Below are 25,000 nucleotides of genomic sequence, written 5' to 3'. Positions count from 1 at the left end.
AGACGCTACAACAAGATGCATCGCGAGTTCAGCCTGACATTTTGCCGACGCGGACTTATTCCACCGGTGCACTCGCATCGTGAACGTGTATGCCGGCGCACCGATGCAAATCGATGAATCGTCACATCACTAGTTGGGGAGCACCTTGTGAAGGAAGGGTGCGCTGCATTTACAAGACAAAATGAGAGCAACATGGCATTCAGCAAAATAAACGTTTTATCTTGTTTTTATGATTGTGGGAAGACAAAATCGCAATCGAAATTGAAACTTGATTAATCGCCCAGCCCAGCCCTACCCTGACCTTAACCTTTAACCTCTTAACAGTCCTGCACATTTTCCATAAAACGCCTGTCGATTGGATACTAAGAGTAAATTGGACATTATTCTGGAACCGTTTGTAGCAGATGCACAAGTATGGCCTATTTTGAAAGGAAAGGGTGTTATTCCAGGAATAATCACTATGAGTGCTATTGTCATAGAGTTGCAGAAGTTTGAACACACTGAAATAATTTTTGTCAGAATTATTTTGCAGATGCCTGCAGATCTATCTACTCTATAGTGAACACTGCTGGGGCCATAGCCCGAAGTCTTACCTAGAACATGTCCAAAGTTGATAACAATATCACCACAAATGTGTGTTTTACACATCTTTACTGTATGTAATGGTATGTTTAGGCATTTGTTACCAACATTTGTCAGAGGAGTCTACCTCTCAGTCCCCTCTCTCCCTCCCCAACTAATCTCTTGTCACATAGACCACCACCACCCCTTCTCACACAACAACAGATCAACCACGGATCAACAACAGATCAGCACAATTTGCGATACGGAGGAGGAGGCGCACGTTCATTCTCTGACGTACGTACGGTACACGTTACCGCTTTTACCGCTTCTCGGTCTCAGAAAACCAACTCAAATAAAGATCAAATTTCAAATCAAATGTATTTATAGGGCCCGACAACACACGTTAATGTCCCCATGGGCCGTACAGATCTTCTTTAAACAAGTCAAGAAGAAAACATAACAATAAGTCAAGAACAGAACAACATAAGGTGCAAACATTTTTAGATAAATGCAAATAAATGAAAGAATGCAAGCACTCCCAGACATACCCCACGTGAAGGTAAGGAAAAACTCACTAAAACCTAACAATAGGAAAAAATGCACCACAGGCAGTGTGGAGGAGAGAAACCTTAGAAGGGCCATTCAAGGGGGGATCTCCCTTCTTAGATGTTGGTGATAGTAGTGTTGCAGACTAACGACAGGTTATTTATATATATATATATATATTGCAGACTGACAGTTGGTAAGCATGCACTCAAGTGTGTAGTGAAACACAGATGAGTGCATGCAATAGCAACTGTACATTTTGAAAAATTAAAGATAAGAGCTAATAGCGATAGCAACTGAACATTTTGAAAGATTAAAGATAGAGCTGATAGCAATCTATTTGAGGCACAGGGGCGGCGCAAAGAGGGTCACGTTCTCCCCGTCTTAGTCAAGGGACATTTAACACTCCGGTCGTTGCTCAGGGACAGCCGGAGACAGGGAGATAGGGGCGGCGCAGAGAGGGTCGCGAACTCCCCGACATCATCGCGGGACATCCGGCACTCCGGTCACCACTACGAGACCTCCGGAGACAGGGGGGCACGCAGAGGGGGTCGCAACCTCCCGGCCTTCGTCACGGGACGTCCAACACTCCGGTCAACACGCCAGGACAGCAAGTCATAGGGAGAGAGGGAGATGGGACAGGCGTTAGACAGCTCATGAGATTGTAGTAGGTGGACATAGCAATAGATACAAGTGGTAGGCATATATGTGAATGGAGTAGATATATGAAGTAGGCGTATTATGTGAATAGAAATGGAAGTACTTAACCCAGCAATGAAACAGAAGATGTCATTCTTTTCAGAATTGCATTGGCTACACAAACGGTCAATCATGTTCAGCATCAGTGGTGATTTGTCCGGTCACTGAGAGGACGAAACCGGAGGTGGTTATACTTTTTCTAAACTGACGCTCGTTGGCTGTTTGGTTTTATAACCCCGAGATTGGAAGCATGTAATAGCACACGCTCACACTATGGACACTTTACAGAAGGAAAGATCACTTTAAGAATAGTATAGGTTGAGATCGTATAATATAGCATTGTATAGCAGTGTACATAAAGACCCAATGCCTCATCCGTAGCTAACAGTGTACTGCACTGCCACAGGACCTGTGGCATGCTCTGTAAATAGCTCATGTACAGATACCGATATGCCTACTTTGTTTACTTGTTTATTGCACTCTATTGTCGCTCTATTGGTTGGACTCTTATATTATATTATTACTTGTATTATGCACATCGTTGCGGGCGAGACCCCCCGCATTTCACTGTATACCTGTATGCCGTGACAAATAAAACTCTTGTATCTTGTATCTTGTATAGGTCAAGCGGTGTGTCAATCAATGGTGGCCATTTTAGCTTTCAACCGATGTGTTGGTTGAGTGGCAATAACACAGCGCAACGCTGACAGACGGCTGTGAAGTGTGTTGCGACGTGCGACGGACCGTGCGTGGGACGACGTTTTAACCTGACTCTAATTTTAACCCTTAACTATAAGCTGCAAGGGCCCACATGTGGGGCCTCTTGAGGACGATTTGCCCACCGGCACTTTGGTGACCACTAGTGGCTCGGGTGTGCATATTTTGTAATACAATATAATATATATGATGACTTGTCGTACAGAACTTGTAAGTCGCGTTGGATAAAAGCGTCAGCTAAATGACTAAATGTGTAAATGTGATATATATATTGAATTAAAGCCCCATTTGTTGCCTGTCGATAGCCCTTTCAGGTGACAAAATCCGTTCACTGGTTCTCGAGTTACATGCCGATATTTGAGGCTTGTGCAAAGTACACGGTATTGCGCAAATACCACTCCCGACTCTTGGGGCTCTAGTTCCATCTATTATTTGGTATTTCGGAAATTATTGGACAGGGTAATAATTTAGAATTTAGGACCTGCTCCGAGGTCATCAATTGGCACACATGCGATGCATGCATGCAATTCGTATCTGCGATTAACCCATCCCGTCGTCCTTCCCCCCCAAGGGCAGCCGGGAGCAGACAGGCGTCAACGTGAGCCGCGCCAGGGGACCAATCCAAGTGCTCCTGTCCGTCTTCGTCAAGGACGCCACAGCATTAGCGATCTTGTTGTTGTGCATGTTTTTCCATTGGGTTTTATCTTATCGGGGGGGGAACCCTTGCGAGCACGGGGAGAACATGCAAACTCCACACAGAAAGGCCTGGGAGATACCCCACCTGGGTACCTGGGATCATGGAAACCTGGTCCCCAAGCGGGAATCAAACCCTGGACCTTCTTGCTGTGAGGCGACAGTGTTAACCACTACACCACCGTGCCGGGTTGTAGCCAATGAGGATGTACATATCAGGGATCTTGGTGAAAAGTCACAAGCGAAAACAGGAAGAGAAAAAACGCAGAATGAATTTAAGTCTATGAGAAAACTGCGTTTTCTTTTGTACACAGTTTACCAAAATCACTCCTAATCACTCATTTCTGAACGGATCTTTATGAAATTTGGACATGTACTACAGAAGACTTCAGGCTATGGAGTTGTTTAAGCCTCCAGCCATTCTGGGGAAATACTACTTCTGGAATAATAACTACTACATAAAAAGGTTTTTCTACAACTCAAGTTCAGACCTATGTTACTCTATTTCATTAGCACTAAAGGTGAGTATTCCTTATTGTATCAGAAACTCCAGAATGTCATCTTTCAAAAGAGACCAGCTCATGTATGTGGTATAAGTATAAAGTATAGTATTTTGGTTTGCAAAAAAGGTATGCAGTCCTCAAAAAACGAAAACGAAAATGGCCAATTTTGTGGGCGCCTGTTAAGAGGTTAACCCTAAGCTAAGTGTGAGGACCACCCACAATGTCTTCACAACCCAAAAATGTCCTCACATGAATTAAGGTTTGTCAAGAGTCAATTCTCACATTTAAACAAGTATGCACTCACCCACTCACACACCCACGCACATACACACACACACATTCCCATTCTTTTTATCAGACCCCTCACTGTATAGCCTCAAGCTTCCTCCTGGGTAATGAGCTAGTTGATATGCAGCTACGGTAATCTGCCACAGCACACAACAGCCTGCTCTATCTGCAGCGACCTGGCTCACACACCCAAGTCAAACATTTCATTACTGAAAGTAAGCATTTTTTTGCATATTAAAAGTATATTTCTATCCATATTCTATCTATATCCATTATTACTATGTTATATGTTCTTTTTTGTATTTTGTTTTTTTATTATTTTTTAAACAAACATAATAAACAAACATGACAACACTCCAATATATACAGTGCACATCCAATAAAATCACCATATAGTTAAATGTCTTATACAGGATATACCCCCAATACCTGCTATCTAATACCCTACACACATATGCTCTAGCTCGTACCCCCCCCTCCCGGACCCCCCATTGGATAATCCATCCATTATCCCTCGCTACCAGACATTACCATTATATGCTAGCTTTTATTTTCTCCACCACTTCTAACCACAATGTCATTTTGGATTAATTGAGACCCAAAATTCTTGCTGTAGATATTTCTTGATAAATCACATCGAGATATGTAATAATCCAGACCTTTCGGCACATTTTTTCCGGTATTCAGCAGTAATACAGAGGGGTGTACAGGTATATCCAGAGTTAAGAGATTTGATAATTGCTGGGTCACCTCTTTCCAGAATATCTTAACTGGTGGGCAGTCCCAGTACATGTGAATAAATGTCCCCTTGTCCCCATTTGTACATAAGGAGTATTTGGAGTCTTGTTAAGACCCATTTTTGTCAGTCTTATAGGAGTCAAGTATGTCCTGTGAATATAGTTAAGATTTATTTGTTGATGGTCCGGGTTCCTTGATGTGAGTCGAACATTTGCCCAGGCTTCTTGCCAATCAAAATCACTTTCCAGGTCTGGTATATCCCTCCTCCAGACGGAGTCTAGGTGGAGGGTTTCATACGAGGACGTTAGTAATTGATGATAAAAATCTGAAACAAAACCTCTCGATGTCTCTCTTTCATAGAAGAATTTGTGGTATCTGTGGTGTTCAATTGGTATCTTTAATGGAACACCGTGAGACTTCAAACATAACAATAACTGTATGTAAAAAAGATGTGTGGACTTGGTGAGATAATTGTTTTTGCATATTTCTTCATAACTACAAAAACCCTGTTTGTTAAAAACATCCCCTAATGAGTGTATGCCTTGCTTTTCCCATATAGGGAATTGTATAGGTCGTTTTTCAATCAAGAGTGCATTGTTATTGAATAAGGGAGTATGATTATGCCATTTATGTGGGTTAGGATATTTTTTTTGTGTTTCACGCCATATCCGGATCACATGAGTAATTATGGGGCCAAATTTCTGTTTGCATTGCTTAATTGATAGTTTAGTGTATGCTATGTCCTTCAGTCTATGTGGGGCTACTATATTTTCTTCTAATTTTCTCGAGGATACTAATGCTTGGGGATCAAACCATGTTGTCAATGGTCTTAAAGTGTACGCCTTAAAATAGTGGAACAAATCTGGAAATGCCATACCACCGTCTGCTTTATATCTCTGTGCGGTGGATCTTTTTATACATGGTGGTTTGTTATTCCAAATAAATGTGTATGTGGAGGAGTGTAATTTTTTCTCAGTAACCCTCTGGAGGGGGTAACGGTAGCATTGAGCTGAAGAAGTTGATTCTGGGTAGTACGTCCATCTTAACTATTGATATCTGTGCCTGTACTGAGTTTTTAAGTTTTGCCCACCTATCAAGGTCGTCTTTGATTTTGTTTTGGATTTTTGTGTAATTGTGCTTCACCGTTTGTCTTATGGTGGGGAATATTTCCACTCCCAAACATCTAAAGTGTTTTACCATAGGTATCTCTTCTGGGAGGGTTATATCTTTTTTTGCAGGGGCGTTAAGTGGAAGGAAAGCCGACTTCGGCCAATTTATCTTAAATCCCGATAAATCTCCAAAGTTCTCAATCAACTTGAGCAGATGAGGCAATGTGGTGTTGGGGTTTTGCATGAACAGTATTACGTCATCCGCATATAAACAAATTTTATGTTGTGTGCCCTTGATTACGATTGGTTCTATGGATTGGGATTGTCTTATATATTGTGCTAAAGGCTCTAACGATAGATCGAATAGTCCGGGACTAAGAGGGCAACCCTGTCTAGCTGAGCGTGATACCGGAAAGATTCCGGAGGTGATTATACCTGTTGTAATCATGGCCGATGGGTCTTTGTATACTACTTTAATCATATCAATGAAACCTTTACCTAACCCCATCATCTCTAATACTGCCCATAGGTACGACCATTCCAGCCTGTCAAAAGCTTTCATTGCATCCAGGGACAGCATCGCCTTAGGTATGTTGTCGTCCTTGTCAGCATCTAGTACGTGCAGTAATCGTCTTATGTTATCAGTGATCAAGCGGCCTCTTATGAAGCCAGTTTGGTCCGGATGAACTAAAGACACCATATGCTTTTGTAATCTGATGGCTAATACCTTAGAGTACAGTTTGATATCGGTTCCGAGGAGGCTTAAGGGTCTGTAACTACCGCACTCTGTGGGGTATTTGTCTTTTTTAATGAGGACTGTTATGAGTGCAATATTATCGTTCTTATGGAAGTTCCCCTCCTTGACTGAGTATAAAATCATATTTAGTAATAGGGGTCCAATTATGTCCCAACAAGAGAGGTACATTTCTGGTGGGATACCGTCTCTTCCAGGAGCCTTACCACTTTGCATTTCGGATATGGCCTTCTTGAGTTCCTCTAGTGTGATCTGTGTTTCTAACTGTTTAGCGTCATCCTCTGAAAGTTTAGGGAGATTAATTTGATTAAGATATGTGTCCATTTTGTTTTGATCGAAGGTCGTTTCTGATTTATATAAGTTGGAGTAGAATTAATTTTTTCAGGGTCTGTAACAAGTACTTGTTGTGCTCTAATGGTAGTTATATCTGCAAATGTTGCATTAATTCTTAATTGCATGCCTAATAGGTGACTTGGTTTAGAACCTTGAGAGTACTGCTGTTGTCTTGTGCTACGTATTTGTATTTCCGATTGTTGTCTGTATATGGCATTGATCTCTTTTTTTAGTACATTAACTTGATTTTCCAGTCGAATTGAGTTGTTGTATTGTAAAGAATTAAATAACGTTGAGTAAAGCGTTTCCAGTTCAGCCAGTTTTGAGCATCGATTCTTGCGCATTTTGGAGGAAAAGCTATCAGTGAAATCCTTGATCGTTCCCTTTACCGACATCCATATTATTCTGGGGTCCTGCACCGAGTTTGCATTCTCCCATAGGAATACTGTAAGAGCTTCTTTGAGTTGTGTAATGAATTCCTTGTTATTAAGCAGCATCGAGTTAAATCGCCATCTTGGGGCTCGGGAAGATAGTATACCAAATGTTCCTTTTAGGAGTAAATAACAGTGATCTGATAATGCATTGGGTATCATTTCCACATCATATTTATCAAATAGTCTCGGGGATGCAAAAACATAATCTATTCTGGATAATGTGTTATGTCTCGTAGATCGACAAGAGTACTTCCGGGTCGTGGGGTTAAGTGATCGCCATAAGTCATTTACACCTGTAATCTTCGACCAATCCTTTAATGCATTAGATGATTTTTTTTGTTCGTTGGAAAAGGAGGGGTAATATTTGTCCATCCTTGGATTCCAAATGGCATTAAAATCCGCACCAATTATAAATGAGTAATCGGGAAAGTCTAACATTGCTTTGGTAAGTGTAGTGAAGAAACCAACTTCGTACAGATTTGGGGCGTATACCGCTACCAACGCTATTTTCCTGTTCTTGTGTACAATCTTAGCTATAGTTATCCGACCATCTGCATCAGACCATACTCCCTTCAATTCAATATTCAACTTCCGTCTAACGACTATGGCTACTCCCCTAGTTCTCGTTCCAAAGGAAGAGTGACTAATGTTATGATATGTGTTGTCCGCTACCGTAGCTGTGTCTTTCTCTAAAATGTGTGTTTCGCTTAGCAGAGCCACGTCCACCTGTTCTTTTTTCATCAGTGTGAGCACGTTTTTGCGTTTGTGTTGATTATTTATTCCCCCAGTGTTCCAGATAATTATATTCAAACTAGCCATAATCTATACATGTTGTTTTATAGTCGTTGGTAATGCTTCTGGAGTGCGAAGCAGCAATAGATATACATCCAACTATTGAGGTCCCATTGAGAGCCGAGCTTAAAAACATACATATACTGTATACAAATAAAAATCCCCTAATCCCCCCTCCCACCGAGAGTCGTACAGGACTGTGTTCCATAGACACATCCTACGCGTATGACTCCCTCCCTTAAGCCACCGGGTTGCCCAAAATGAGCTTTGTAACCCTAATCTTCCTATGCTAATTGCCATAGGATCTACAACTTTCATTCTAATTCAATAGAATGTCGCTTTTTGGTCTTGCGCCTTCCCATTAATGTAAAAACAATAGTGTGAAAAATGAAAAATATACCTTCAATGATATATTCATTTGAACCTTCTACTAACTTATGATGAAACCATCAGAAAGAGGAAAAGAGTGGATAAAAATATCACCACTATCAAGAAAATAAGATAAAATTAAAAAAATTAAAAACTAATTAAAATAAAACCCATCAGAGAAAAAAGAAAATGAAATAAAAATTAATAAAGAGAAGAAAAAAATTTGACTTTTAGAGCTACATTATGCAAATCAATAAATCAATGGATTAATTCAAGTCAAGTCAAGAGTCAAGTCAAGATTATTGAATTATTGAATAATTTAAAATATTAGAATAACCTTGTCATGCTTGTACCTTTTGATGTTCTATGTTCTATGTTCGTTACTATTACTATTACTATTGCTAATATTACCACTTCTACCTGTGCCTCCGCTCCCCCATGTTGCTATGAGACCTGCATTTCCCTAAGGGGATTAATAAACACTTCACTTGACATGTATTTTCTGAGAGTGTTATTCGCAATGTATTTTTGGTACTTCTCATGTGTGTTGATGTAGGCTACTAAGTCAAAGCGCATGTTTAGTGTGATAGATGTTCATATGCTGCATGTAATAATAAGTACACATATGTGCAAATGTGCAGATCTGTGAGAATGAAAACGAGTCTATGATGCCAGTCAGTGAGTCGTGTACAGATACCAGGCGTAGTCCTCCTTTATCATCTGCCTGTCTTGTGGGTAGAGCAGCACCTGGGGTCTCTCTGCGTCAACCTTAACCACTTAAGTATTGGGCAAACATTTTACTAGTTTCTTTAAAAATATATATATTTTTATGATTGCATACCAAAAGTAATTAGCTATTTATTATACTTTATACTTACAGCACATGCATGAATACTTTGAGTGCTAATGAAATAGAGTAACAGAGTTTTGAACACACTGAAGTAAAGGTTTTGTGTACTCACATTTCTTTGTACTGGTTGCCAGATGCCTGTTTTTAAGTTCAGTTCAGGACCGTTCACAACCGGACGTGGTCACTCGTTCGAACGACTTGTCAAATGACGCTCACCGAATGTTTTGTCTTGAGACTCGAGAATGGAATCACGCAATAGGTTGAGTGGGATGACGATCGAAAAGCGGCAAATTAAACTTTCCAACAATGTATTGGTTGATCGGCGAAAACGCAGCTCGGAGCCGACAGGCGAGAGCAAAGTGCTGTGACGTGCGCGCGAGTGCATGACGGCCCTCTGTTGTTGTCTGGAGGGCTGGGATCCTTTATGATACTCCTGGGCTTCTGACCTCCAGTAGACGTCCAGCAGGTTGGTGAGTTCACCTCCGACCGACCACACCGCTCTCTGCCATGCGGCCCGCCGTTGTGCCGCTCCCGCCACCCGGGCGGGATATTCTGGCAGGAGCCAGACCTCCGTTTTGTCAAGTTTCACACTAGGTCTGGGGAACATCTCATCAGGAACATCTCATCAAAAAAATAATGGGGTTAACGGCCACCTCCAGAGGCTGGATATAGCAAGAGGGACGACAGGCGGGTAAAAAGGAACGGGAGGCGATGTACTCACTGAAAACTCAACTCACGTCATTCATATCATTAGCGAAACTGATAGCAATAGAAACTTCAATAGCAATCAACTGCTTAAATATCAGGAATGTCATTTTCAATATATGTTTTCCTTAATTTGATGTCAAAACTAGCCAACTCGTCAGCCTAGTTTACCCAATTTTTTTTGTAAATCATCAAAAAAGGTGAAATACTGTACATGTACACATCAAATATTACAAAAATTTAAAATATTTGTAAATGTCAATATGTTTCTAAGACCCTAACCATGGCAAATCTATTCTTCAATCAAACTACTTCAATCTACCTTTCAGCTATTTTACATCCCACTCCATTCATGTGGGAGCTTTCAGTTCTGCATATTTTCCAGGGCTGACGGTGGAAGCAGCCTGGTAGACCAACGTCTCGCTTCTTCTGTGTCTCAAGACACAATGTCCTTTTGTACCTTTGAAATGTAATAGACATTTGCACAATCAAATCATTTGTGTGCAGCTGGTTCAGTACATCCTGTCACTTAAACCAGTGGCGGCCGCTGGGTACTTCGCCACTAGGGGCGCTATACCAAATATTTTGTACAGTACAGTACTGTACCACGCAAGACTCATGGCAAGACGTGAGCGATTCGACTCACGCTCACAGCAATGAATCGGCTCTTATGAACGAGTCGCTCAGCTGTTACTACAACAACACACAACCAGTCAAATAAAGTATAGTCTAGACTCTAATTCACAACTTGAAACACAATATAAATAGAAAAGTTAGAAACAAAACTCGCCCGTCTCCAAACACAGGCAGATCTCTCCTTCTCTCTCTCACACACAGCGCGACGTGGAATCGATTCGTTACACAATCAGACCTATTATATACCAAGAATAACTTCAGTATGAGTACAGGGCTGTACACATATTTTGCATATTGTTAAACGAGCCAAGGCTAGCTATTAAACTATCGATATGAATCGAAAATCTGGGACCCTGATGTAAACAAGACAAACGTCTTTCTCTGGTCTGCATCCCCTTAACAATTGTGTGTATTGAGCCGTACTGTATTGTACCCATTATGCAATCTGTTAATAAAGTTCTCATTCATTCATTCATTCATTCAAACATAGACGATATTGAACAAGCCATAATCCACGGATTTTCAATCCGAGAGAGCTGCAGTAGTTAAATCAATGAGCCATCGACATAGTCAGTGTGGTAAGTAACGTTATTATTGCATCCAAGATTGATACACGGCTGGCTAGGCAGTTGGTAGTCATAGTCTTGTGTTATAAAATAAATAAACAATCAGCAATGTCTCGCTTCATGAATGGCCAGCACAGCAGTAGCCTAACAGTACTGCTCCTAAAAAAAACTATTTACAAACGTTAACGTTAAGCACAGAGAGAGAGAGAGAGAGAGAGAGAGAGAGAGAGAGAGAGAGAGAGAGAGAGAGAGAGAGAGAGAGAGAGAGAGAGAGAGAGAGAGAGAGAGAGAGAGAGAGAGACTCACTGTTTAGTTGAAACGTCCAGGGCAGGAGAGCTTGATAAACGTGTATAATCCGCCATATAGCTTGTTAGCCAAGTGTTAGCTCAGCTGAGCTCGTGACGTTAGCACAACACTCAACAAGTACATTCCTTTGTCCATTTCCGCTCGAACAGACTGCAAACTACCTGGCGTTCTATCACCATGCTCTAAGACAAACTCTAACCTTAACCAACTTTGAAAGAGTGCCTAAGCTTAACAGTCTAAAGAACTTGCAGTCACGGCACGGCACGCTCTAAGACAAACAACAGTCCTAGACCAACCTAGGAACCAAGCTAGAAGCTAGAATTGGAACATTAGAAATTGGATTCGGCCAATCAGAGATCGTCTCTGTGAAATTCTGCCATGGAAAAAAATACTGGCGTCGGCCAATCAGAGAGCGTCTCCGCGAAATGCGGCTATGGAAATTCTTCACGGAAGTTCACGCTGCTGGCTAGACCGCTTCAAATCGCGCTCGGATTCCAACATAATAGTCATATTTCAACGCACAACGCCGTATGCACTGATTGGCTGTGACGGAGACAGCGATCAAACTGTGACGCGCACTCAGAGCGCTATCGCGTATAGCCCGGGCCGAGAAATACGAAAAAAGAAAAAAAATAAAAAAAACGTGATGTCACTTCCTGCTCTGGAAAACGATGTTTTTTTTTATTTAGATAATAACGTTATATTGTGCATTGGAAATACAAACATACTTAAAATGAGTAAATATTATTAATTTTAAACATGTTTATATTATTTATAGGGCTATAAAACACAAAAACGAAAACGTTTTATTGTCTTCTTCTCTGATTTAACAGCAGCTGGCCAGCAGGTGGGTCGGCGCCCTAGCGCCCCTAGTGGTAGAGCCGCCACTGACTTAAACCCTTGTGTGGTGTTTCTGTTCCTCACCCAAGGTCTGGTGGACCCACAACATGATCTGGATATTAAATAAGCCACCTCTACTTTTACTGGTATAAGCGATTTTACACCTCATGCCGTTCATTTCGTCCCTTGTCTGCTTATTTTCCCAGAGTTGGTGATGATAAGTAGCTAGTAGGGAGTTCTGCATCTCAGTTCCCTCACGTCTCTAGCGACATCCACCTGTGTCTCTGTGATTTCTTAACTGGCTTTTGTCGCTAGGGTGACACGCTGGACAGGCTTGTTCTGTTATTATTTAGGGTGACACGCTGGGCAGGCTTGTTCTGTTATTATTTAGGGTGACACGCTGGACAGGCTTGTTCTGTTATTATTTAGGGTGACACGCTGGACAGGCTTGTTCTTATTTAGGGTGATGCGCTGAGCAGGCTTGTTCTTATTTAGGGTGACGCGCTGGACAGGCTTGTTCTCTTTTAGGGTGACGCACTGGGCAGGCTTGTTCTTATTTACGGTGATGCGCTGAGCAGGCTTGTTCTTAGTTAGGGTGATGCGCTGAGCAGGCTTGTTCTTATTTAGGGTGATGCGCTGAGCAGGCTTGACATTTTCCTTTCACCACTTTCCTTCCTCTGCCACCGTCATCTCACCGAAATGTAAAGCAGAGGCATGACATGAATCAAGATCTTTTCCCCTGCGGTGGAACGACAGCCGGTTGGCTCTGGAAGCACGCCATCCCGGACGGTTGTTTTATTGGTCACCATGTTTGCAGAGGCTATGTTTGATTTACTCCCAAAATAAAGGAGCGGTTTCTTATGATGAATTGAAAATGGGGGACCCTGATGTAAACAAGATGAAAGTCTTTCTCTGGTCGTGCTCCCCTTTAACAATTGTGTGTATTAAGCCGTACTGTATTGTACCCATTCTGCAATTTGTTAATAAAATGTTCAATCAATTTAATCAAGTTCAAGTTTCAAGTTTCTTTAATATTTGTCATACAGAAGTACAGAATACTTTTATACAAAATGCTTCTTACTGTTACGCTCCAGAGACTGTGCAAGACAAGATAAGTATGAAATAAAATAACATAGTAAAATTAGAAGTAAAAAATGAGGTCACAGTGTTCAGTTTAGACATATGTACAATGTTCGATGCAGAATAGACGTAGTTACCATACAATATACAATACTGTGCAGTGTACTAATATACAATACTATATAGTGCAAGGCAGAAATGGGACGAGGTGCAATTTAGGTACAATTCACAGTAGGTGTACGAGTTGTAGTGCAAATCCTTTATCAATAAATATAAAGTGTAAAGTGTGTTTGTGTGATCTAAAGTGTGGAGAGTGGGTGCTGCAGTGTGTTGTTTGTTTGAGTGAGTGTGTGCGTGTGGGTGTGTGTGCTGTGTGCATTTGATGGTTGTTGCATAGTGTTTATTGTTCGTTTAGCAGCCTGATGGCCTGGGGATAGAAGCTTCTTCTGAGTCTTTCTGTGCTCGCCTTAAGACTCCGGTATCGCTTGCCTGACCGCAGCAGTTCAAAGAGGCAGTTGTTCGGGTGGCTCGAGTCCTTAATAATTCTCTTAGCCTTCCCCTTGCACCGCTTGTTGTAAATGTTCTGGAGGGTGGGAAGCCCCCCTCCAATTGTGCGTTCGGCTGAACGTGTCACTCTTTGTAGTCTGCTACGGTCTTGTGCAGTGCTATTCCCAAACCAGGAGGTGATGTTGCCGGTCAGGATGCTCTCTATTGTACATGAGTAGAAGTTCCTAAGGATCTTCTGACTGACTTGGAACTTCCTTAGGCGCCTGAGGAAGTAGAGGCGTTGTCGTGCCTTCTTCACAACACTGTCAATGTGTGTGGTCCATGTCAAGTCCTCGGATATGTGGGCTCCGAGGTACAATCAATCAATTCTCAAGATGTCCCCGCCGCTGTGGCTAAGTGTGTGATGCAATAACCAACTCTCCAAACACGGAGGCCATTCAGAGGCCATTAGGAAGCGTTTGAAATGTTCTGGCTTTATGTCCTCAATGGCACCAGATTGATGGCTATTCAATCCGTCAGCCATTAACCCCCCCCCCCCCCCCCCCCGCGCTCTTCTATGAGGCCAGATGTGTGGCTATGTGCAGTGAAAGTCTGGGATGAAAGCGCATGAGTGTAGGGGACCGAGATGTTCCCAAGAAGGGAACGCAAGAGCTTTCCGGGGCGACAACATTATGGGATGGACACACCAGAGGGAGGTTAGATTAAAGGGACTGTTTGTCCACTCTTTGGACATTTAAATTGTATGAAATACTTGCCAGTGGTGTAGTTGATGCAAAGCTATTACCGGACCTATATCGAGGTCGGGGGTTCTGGCCGTGTTCTGAGTGGACCGCGGAGCAAATGGGGGCACAAAACCAAAAAACGTTTTAATCCACACCACCTACAAACATGCAGGCCAAAAGGGTTATCCATTTCCAACACAAAACCACAGTCCTCTAGCATTAAGGATTGTGCCATCACTTGGCACTATTTTGTTTCCTGGAAATCAGCTGTTTTAAAATACTGGAGGAGTGTTGTTTTGTGTTTGGAAATGGGTCAGCCTTCCCCATCCCTTTGACGTCTCGTCAAAAACGACAGTATGACGGAATCATGACGTTAGGTGCATGTTTTGTTTTGTTCATCTCCTTTTTCGCCCCCTTATTTGTAACCCACAATATTCAAATTATCTACTTATGACCTCAATGTCTATTACGACACAGCTTTTACTAAATGCCAATTTCTTATCGTGCAGATAATAGATTTCCTCACAAGACAACACTTGGTTCCATTAAAGGCGACTGGTGTCAGTGGTCCTCCCTGTCGTGGGCCTGGCCCCGGCACACTCAGCAGTAATGGTGTCAGTGGTCCTCCCTGTCCTGGGCCTGGCCCCGGCACACTCAGCAGTAATGGTGTCAGTGGTCCTCCCTGTCGTGGGCCTGGCCCCGGCACACTCAGCAGTAATGGACACTAACACACAGAGCAGAACGGATCTCACACAAGCCATGAGTGTCCAATCAGTCTGCACTTTTGAAATTAACCCCACTCCATTCCACTGTTGATTGAATCTCTCTGCCCCGATTGAGGATGATATCGATCCAGAACAATCCTTTTTAACTCCTGTGCTCAATGTTGTGGGGCAAATCGACAAATACAAATGTCACAAAGATCACAAATATCCACAGAGATACCATGCAATCCTTGAGATCCTTTCAAGGTTCTGTTAAAGGCCCCTGGTTAGATTTGACAGCTGTAATTGTCCCTTGTGGGGCTGCTCTCGAGGCCCCACAGTAAATAAATCACCCTCTTTTGTGACTGTTTTCATCTTAGCCCGTATTGTGTCGATCAAAGGGTCAGTTGTTAAAGGGGCACTTCACCAAAAAACAATGCTGATCTATTTTGCACACTATCTCACACACATCCAAATATTTTTGCACGCATTTATTTAGCTGTGTGTTAATTAAAGCTCCGTGAAATAATGTAGGTGAAAACTATAGCAATGCCTTGTCTTATGGGGACAGGCTACCTCATAATTTAATTGAGCTGTAATTAACACAATGAGCTGTAATTAACACAATGATTCAATGCCCCTGATGACATCACTGGTGGCCATATTCAAACTCATTTAGTCTCAATAACTGTCAAACTAAATTAATGTGTGCAAAGACAGGGATGTGGGTTGTGATCTAGGGATCCTATTGATCCCAACGGATAGGCAGATCGAACAACGTTCTTTTGGGGCCTGGAATTAATCTGTTTGCAAAAGTAAACAGAGAAGCAGCAACTGTTGTTTTGATTATTAATATTACAACTTTGTACATACATCTGATTAGCACTACACTAATTTTTATATTCTGTACCCAGTTTAATCACCTGTACATTGTATATTTGCACTTTACTATTACATTTGCACTCTGGTTTGATGCCAAACTTATTTTCGTTGCACTGTACGTGTGCTGTATAATGACAATACATTTGAATCTAATCTAAGTAGAGCTCAAACTTTTAGTAATGTGATAACATAGTTATTAATACCCTAACATTTGAAGCAGCTGATTCCAGACCAATCAAGAGTAAAGTAGGCTAAACATTCTCCAGATAGTTGGACAACGTTCCACTTGCGTTCCACCGTCAAACATCTCACCTTCCGAAAGAGGAAGTAAACTAACCGGTGCTACCTATACCTATATTAAAAGTATAATACCCTTAACACATTGAATAAATAAGAATATGTGTTGAAAAAAGTCAAATAATGTAATTTCACGTCGTCTATGCAGCCTCCACTGTGTCAATGGAAACAGTGATGAGGCCATAAAGGTGTGGTTTCCTTATGCAGAAAAGACACAGCCTGTTCACTGTTCTGATACTGTAACTACATCACTGCATAATTCATGAATGTTCAGATGCCTTGGTTATGTGTGATACTCTGTATACACCTAATTAAAATAAATTCGTTGCATAAAATCACCACAAGGCTTTCCTTAGGATGTTGTATGGGAATACCCTTTGATCTCTAAATGTTTGCCCTTAGCTACATAAGTATTCCATTATGCGTTGCTTGCTAGAAGGTCCTTAGGAATCACTTTCCTCCGAAAATCCAGAAACATGTATATTTGACATAAAGATGTCACAAAACCACAGATAAAACTGATTTAGATATCGGTGCCTGTTATTAGCATGAATCTGAATCTGATTTCATGGGCACATGTCCACAGCCCCAACACAGTCCCGCTGGTTGATGAGAACAAAGGGTCAACCATTAGCTCCCCATTAGCTGGTGCAGCACGTCAGCTACTCTTCCTGGGGTCAAACACATAACATAAACATGACAATAGATAAGACATTTACAGACGAGACAACCATCCTTTCTCTCAAACATATTACTATACATACTATATTAGTACAATATATATGACATAATACAGTATATTAATATGCACTAAATTCACAAGCAGTGAGAAACCATAAACATGCATACAGCTACACTATTTTACCCTGATTCATAGGCACTGGACAAATTAAACTCTTACCACCTATTTGTATAGGATATTGATATTCCTATCACCAAAAATTTTAAACATCATCAAATTTTAAATTAAAGTAAGTATAGGTGTGTGTGTGTGTGTGTGTGTGTGTGTGTGTGTGTGTGTGTGTGTGTGTGTGTGTGTGTGTGTGTGTGTGTGTGTGTGTGTGTGTGTGTGTGTGTGTGTGTGTGTGTGTGTGTGTGTGTGTGTGTGTGTGTGTGTGTGTGTGTGTGTGTGTGTGTGTGTGTGTGTGTATGTGTGTGTGTGCATGTGTATGTAAATGTCTATATGTACAGAAGAGTACAACAGGGTTGCAAGCCAGATTGAACCCACGATCATGAAAGCACAATGTACTGACCATAGCCCAATGAACCACTGAACCACCGGGACACCCCTTTGTAAAGATATTCAGTAGTGTTTCCGGAAGAGGAATGTCTCCATTTGTCCTTTTCCTTGGAGAGTATTGAGGAGGCCAGACGGTTAACCTCACATGCCAGATCCTTTCCATGATATCTACGAGACAAGAAAGTCCGGTCTCCCTTCAGAAGATCAGGCGCTCGGGAGTAGAAACTCCTATCGGTAGTACTGTCGGCTTCGCTGGGAGTTACCGTCACTGGCGTTGCTCCTCGATTTGGGGGCCGACATTGGCACAGGAGGTAGAGGTCAATGTGCCCGGAGAGTGGGAAGCCCACCTCCAATAGTGCGTTTGGCTGATCGAGCCGCTCTCTCCAGTCTGCTGCGGTCGTGTGCGGTGCTATTCCCAAACCAGGGGGTGATGTTACCAGTCAGGATGCTCTCTATTGTATCTGACAGGTACTACAGGTCCTACAAAAATGAACTACATCGGGCCAAATATTTCTCAGCCAATGCCCAGAACCCCAGATGACCAGACCATACATGCTTGTGTGCGAACTCCAGCACATGTCACCTGCAATCTGGTGGACTCTGTTCCACTCATCACTGGGGTTCACTTTCCTTCCACCTGGCCTTGCAACCCATGTGCTCATTAACACACCCCCCTCCATCAAAAAGGCTTGCTTTTTACTAGACTCACTAGCATCACTGGCAACAGCAGCAAAACATTTAGACAACAAGGAATCACTCTTCTGGGCAGAGATCAGGGCCTGGCATATTAATGGAAGAGACATGTCAGAGAACTTGGGGTTCACCAGAATCACTTGCAGTTTTTCATAGTTCAGAGCAAACTCAAGGAACCCTAAGAAGTAATTTTGTCATTTGAACGTAGAATAGGTTCCAAGATTCCATTCCAACAGTGATGTGATGTAAGGGGGAAGTGTACCAATAAGGTAAAAATAAACAAATACCAATGCTAGTTACGCCTTTTAACCAGATAAGGAAATCCAACCTTTTCATAAAGGACAGAGTGGTGAGTATCATATATTTTCATAAAGGACAGAGTGGTGAGTATCATATATTTTCATAAAGGACAGAGTGGTGAGTATCATATATTATCATAAAGGACAGAGTGGTGAGTATCATATATTTTCATAAAGGACACAGTGGTGAGTATCATATATTATCATAAAGGACAGAGTGGTGAGTATCATATATTTTCATAAAGGACAGAGTGGTGAGTATCATATATTATCATAAAGGACAGAGTGGTGAGTATCATATATTTTCATAAAGGACAGAGTGGTGAGTATCATATACGTATACTGTACTGTATCATAAAGGACAGAGTGGTGCATATCATACCTGTCACCAGTAATACATCTGAGGGATGAGAGTCCAGAGGTTTAAGAGTTGAAGCTACAGCCTGCCTATAAATCACTGTCACCCTAGAATGTGAGCGAATGTGAGGCATGCGTTGTAAAGCGTTTTAGATAAAAGCTCTCAGTCTAATTATTTGACATTACCACTCTGTATTCTTTGCCAACCAAGCCTGTGACTAATATCTAGTTACTTATGCTGATCAGACGGACGGGGGATGCGGGGTGACGTCCCGTCAGGTACGACGTGAAGGGAGAGGCCTTGACGTGGTCCAACTGTGTCTCCCCCGGGACGTCACGCTGGCAGAGCCCAGACCTCGTCCTTCTCTCACTTTTACCTGCAGTACAAATCGTTTTATTTTATTTTTGGCGGTGAGGGGGAGAGATAGTGGGTGTGTTCAGGAAGGAGGTGAAGAAGGGGGAGAGATAGTGGGTGTGTTCAGGAAGGAGGTGAAGAAGGGGGAGAGATAGTGGGTGTGTTCAGGAAGGAGGTGAAGAAGGGGGAGAGATAGTGGGTGTGTTCAGGAAGGAGGTGAAGAAGGGGGAGAGATAGTGGGTGTGTTCAGGAAGGAGGTGATGAAGGGGGAGAGATAGTGGGTGTGTTCAGGAGGGAGGTGAAGAAGGGGGAGAGAGAGTGGGTGTGTTCAGGAAGGAGGTGATGAAGGGGGAGAGATAGTAGGTGTGTTCAGGAGGGAGGTGAAGAAGGGGGAGAGAGAGTGGGTGTGTTCAGGAAGGAGGTGAAGAAGGGGGAGAGAGGTGACTAGGATCCCTTATCTGTGAAGCCCAGACGACAGAGGGAGGAGCCCCGGCCAGGCGGGCGAAGCGGCGCTCGGTGGGGGGGGGGGGGGCGTGGCACCCGCAGGCAGGGGACGATAGCAACACACTCCCTCTCTCGCCCCCTGACGGAGATAGGAGCCGGGCTGGCGATCTGATGCCCCGGTGGTGAGGGCGCTTAAAGAGGGCATTTGTTCCACTCTGAGTTTATAAACAGTGTCTTATCTTAGGTCCGCCCTGACACCATCACAGCCCTGCGAGGAGCCATTATGAGGTATTACTCCAGGGAGAAACCATGGGGGCAGGGTGCTACATTGTTTTCCTCTGTGTGTGTGTGTGTGTGTGTATGTGCGTGCGTGCGTGTGTGTGTGCGCGTGTATGCGTGTGTGCGTGTGTGTGTGCGTGTGTGTGCGTGTGTGTGTGTGTGTGTGTGCGTGCGTGTGTGTGTGTGTGTGTGTGTGTGTGTGTGTGTGTGTGTGTGTGTGTGTGTGTGTGTGTGTGTGTGTGTGTGTGTGTGTGTGTGTGTGTGTGTGTGTGTGTGTGTGTGTGTGTGTGTGTGTGTGTGTGTATGTGCGTGCGTGCGTGTGTGTGTGCGCGTGTATGCGTGTGTGCGTGTGTGTGTGTGCGTGTGTGTGTGTGTGTGTGTGTTTGTGTGTATGCGTGTGTGCATGTGTGCATGTGTGCGTGTCCATGTGCGTGTGCGTGTGCGTGTGTGTGTGTGTGTGTGTGTGTGTGTGTGTGTGTGTGTGTGTGTGTGTGTGTGTGTGTGTGTGTGTGTGTGTGTGTGTGTGTGTGTGTGTTAGGATAGAGATAAAGATACTCAGCCCTAGGGTGTGTTGCCTCATAAAGATTTCACACTGAAATCACCGGATAACCATCAGCCTCACCAGTCTGATATTATCTACCATACTGTGTTCCACGCTGATATTATCTACCATAATGTGTTTTAGTCTGTTATTATCTACCATAATGTGTTCCACACTGTTATTATCTACCATAATGTGTTCCACGCTGATATTTTCTACCATACTGTGTTCCATGCTAATATTATCTGTTTTAGTCTGTTATTATCTACCAACATGTGTTTTAGTCTGTTATTATTTACCAACATGTGTTTTAGTCTGTTATTATCTACCAACATGTGTTTTAGTCTGTTATTATCTACCAACATGTGTTTTAGTCTGTTATTATCTACAAACATGTGTTTTAGTCTGTTATTATTTACCAACATGTGTTTTAGTCTGTTATTATTTACCAACATGTGTTTTAGTCTGTTATTATTTACCAACATGTGTTTTAGTCTGTTATTATCTACCAACATGTGTTTTAGTCTGTTATTATCTACAAACATGTGTTTTAGTCTGTTATTATTTACCAACATGTGTTTTAGTCTGTTATTATTTACCAACATGTGTTTTAGTCTGTTATTATTTACCAACATGTGTTTTAGTCTGTTATTATTTACCAACATGTGTTTTAGTCTGTTATTATTTACCAACATGTGTTTTAGTCTGTTATTATTTACAAACATGTGTTTTAGTCTGTTATTATTTACCAACATGTGTTTAGTCTGTTATTATTTACCAACATGTGTTTTAGTCTGTTATTATTTACCAACATGTGTTTTAGTCTGTTATTATCTACCAACATTGCACAAGACCGTAGCAGACTACAAAGAGTGACACGTTCAGCCGAACGCACAATTGGAGGGGGGCTCCCCACCCTCCAGAACATTTACAACAAGCGGTGCAAGGGGAAGAGAATTATTAAGGACTCGAGCCACCCGAACAACTGCCTCTTTGAACTGCTGCGGTCAGGCAAGCGATACCGGAGTCTTAAGGCGAGCACAGAAAGACTCAGAAGAAGCTTCTATCCCCAGGCCATCAGGCTGCTAAACGAACAATAAACACTATGCAACAACCATCAAATGCACACAGCACACACACCCACACGCACACACTCACTCAAACAAACAACACACTGCAGCACCCACTCTCCACACTTCAGATCACACAAACACACTTTACACTTTATATTTATTGATAAAGGATTTGCACTACAACTCGTACACCTACTGTGAATTGTACCTAAATTGCACCTCGTCCCATTTCTGCCTTGCACTATATAGTATTGTATATTAGTACACTGCACAGTATTGTATATTGTATGGTAACTACGTCTATTCTGCATCGAACATTGTACATATGTCTAAACTGAACACTGTGACCTCATTTTTTTTACTTCTAATTTTACTATGTTATTTTATTTCATACTTATCTTGTCTTGCACAGTCTCTGGAGCGTAACAGTAAGAAGCATTTTGTATAAAAGTATTCTGTACTTCTGTATGACAAATATTAAAGAAACTTGAAACTTGAAACTTGAAACATGTGTTTTAGTCTGTTATTATCTACCAACATGTGTTTTAGTCTGTTATTATCTACCATACTGTGTTTTAGTCTGGTATTATTTACCAACATGTGTTTTAGGTATTATATACCGTAACCTTGCTGCCCTTGTTGTAATCGTTGGTGTTGTTCTTATAAACTTGCTGTTGTCCTGGTTGTTGATGATGTCTTTGATGTAATTGCTGTTGTTGCTGTCGTGTTTCTGATGAAGCTCACGATGTTGCTGTCGTGTTTCTGATGAAGCTCATGATGTTGCTGTGTCTTTGTTTTTGTCGTTGCTGATGCCGGCGCCATTTTTTTCCCGTTGTCGTTGCTGTCATTGTGCCACTGCTGTTGTTTGTGTCACTGTCATTGAGTTGCTTCTCTTCACAGATAGTGGTTGTGACAACACAGCTGATGGTAGATATTACAAATGCAAACGCACACACACACACACACGTGCGCGCGCGCACACACACACACACACACACACACATACACGCGTAAGACTGTAAGATTGTAATGGAACTGTCTATCAAGCTCCATCAGTGGCAGAGAGAACATTTGAATGTAGCCAGTGAAGCGGATCTAGGAGCCACCACACCAGCAGCCTCCATATGGAAGCAGTAATGTACCACGAGCTGTGCGGTTATTGAAAGAATAATACACAACGTGGCGGCTAATTACCTTTTGCCTGTGCGGTTAGCATCTATGAAGTATACAACCTCGATTACAGCTTAGAGATTATGCTTGTACCATGGCCACATGCCAAAGACCAAAAGAAATTATCTTTAAATGTTGCTTCAACGTGTAGTACACACCAACTCACAGTTTACACGGCACGGTGCGGCACGGTGGTGTAGTGGTTAACACTGTCACCTCACAGCAAGAAGGTCCAGGGTTCGATTCCCGCTTGGGGACCAGGTTTCCATGATGCCAGTTACCCAGGTGGGGTATCTCCCAGGCCTTTCTGTGTGGAGTTTGCATGTTCTCCCCGTGCTCGCAAGGGTTTCCCCCCCGATAAGATAAACCCAATGGAAAAAACATGCACAACAACAAGATCGCTAACGCTGTGGCGTCCTTGACGAAGACGGACAGGAGCACATGGATTGGTCCCCTGGCGCGGCTCACGTTGACGCCTGTCTGCTCCCGGCTGCCCTTGGGGGGGAAGGACGACGGGATGGGTTAATCGCAGATATGAATTGCATGCATGCATCGCATGTGTGCCAATTGATGACCTCGGAGCAGGTCCTAAATTATTTATTTATTTACACTTTCTGAGTCTGAGTCTCAGTGTAGCAGCCATGCAGAGATATCCCATTCTAAAGAGGCTCCGCCTTCTAACCCAGGGTTTCACAAAGAGGCTCCGCCTTCTAACCCAGGGTTTCACAAAGAGGCTCCGCCTTCTAACCCAGGGTTTCACAAAGAGGCTCCGCCTTCTAACCCAGGGTTTCACAAAGAGGCTCCGCCTTCTAACCCAGGGTTTCACAACAAGGGAGGCACTGGTCCCCCAGGAGCGTTCAGAGAGTGTTGGGGACACTGGTCCCCCAGGAGCATTCAGAGAGTGTTGGGGACACTGGGTCCTCTAGCAGCGTTCAGAGAGTGTTGGGGACACTGGGTCCTCTAGCAGCGTTCAGAGAGTGTTGGGGACACTGGGTCCTCTAGCAGCGTTCAGAGAGTGTTGGGGACACTGGGTCCCCCAGCAGCGTTCAGAGAGTGTTGGGGACACTGGGTCCCCTAGCAGCGTTCAGAGAGTGTTGGGGGCACTGGTCCCCACGAGCGTTCAGAGAGTGTTGGGGACACTGGGTGCAGAGAGTGTTGGGGACACTGGGTGCAGAGAGTGTTGGGGACACTGGGTGCAGAGAGTGTTGGGGACACTGGGTGCAGAGAGTGTTGGGGACACTGGGTGCAGAGAGTGTTGGGGACACTGGGTGCAGAGAGTGTTGGGGACACTGGGTGCAGAGAGTGTTGGGGACACTACTGGGTGCAGAGAGTGTTGGGGACACTGGGTGCAGAGAGTGTTGGGGACACTGGGTGCAGAGAGTGTTGGGGACACTGGGTGCAGAGAGTGTTGGGGACACTGGGTGCAGATAGTGTTGGGGACACTGGGTGCAGAGGGTGTTGGGGACACTGGGTGCAGAGAGTGTTGGGGACACTGGGTGCAGAGAGTGTTGGGGACACTGGGCAGAGAGTGTTGGGGACACTGGGTGCAGAGAGTGTTGAAAGGGGACCGTTGAAATGCTCAACGTGGGCGCTAGTTTATTTGATTTATTATCATTGTTTTAGTATCAGGACAACAACTTGACTGGAACCAGAGAGGGGCCTACATGCAGTGAGCACAATCAAAATCTCACTTCAGAAACAGGGAAAGATCACTTTTTGTAATGTTTAATTTATACACACTTGAGTAAAATGAGTAAAAAAATCTGAATACAGGGGGGAAATAATTATAATGAAGATTGTATTGGGTCCCATTGTTAGAAGCCTTCATTTGACACACAACACTGACATGCTTAATTGACCTAACAAGAATAGTATTGCAATTGAGAGCCGAAAATGTAATTCCCATTGTGTGTGT

This window comes from Notolepis coatsorum (assembly GCF_963971535.1).
Source record: "Notolepis coatsorum genome assembly, chromosome: 1".
Classification (NCBI taxonomy): Eukaryota; Metazoa; Chordata; class Actinopteri; order Aulopiformes; family Paralepididae; genus Notolepis; species Notolepis coatsorum.
Note: the sequence above shows the minus strand (reverse complement) of the source record.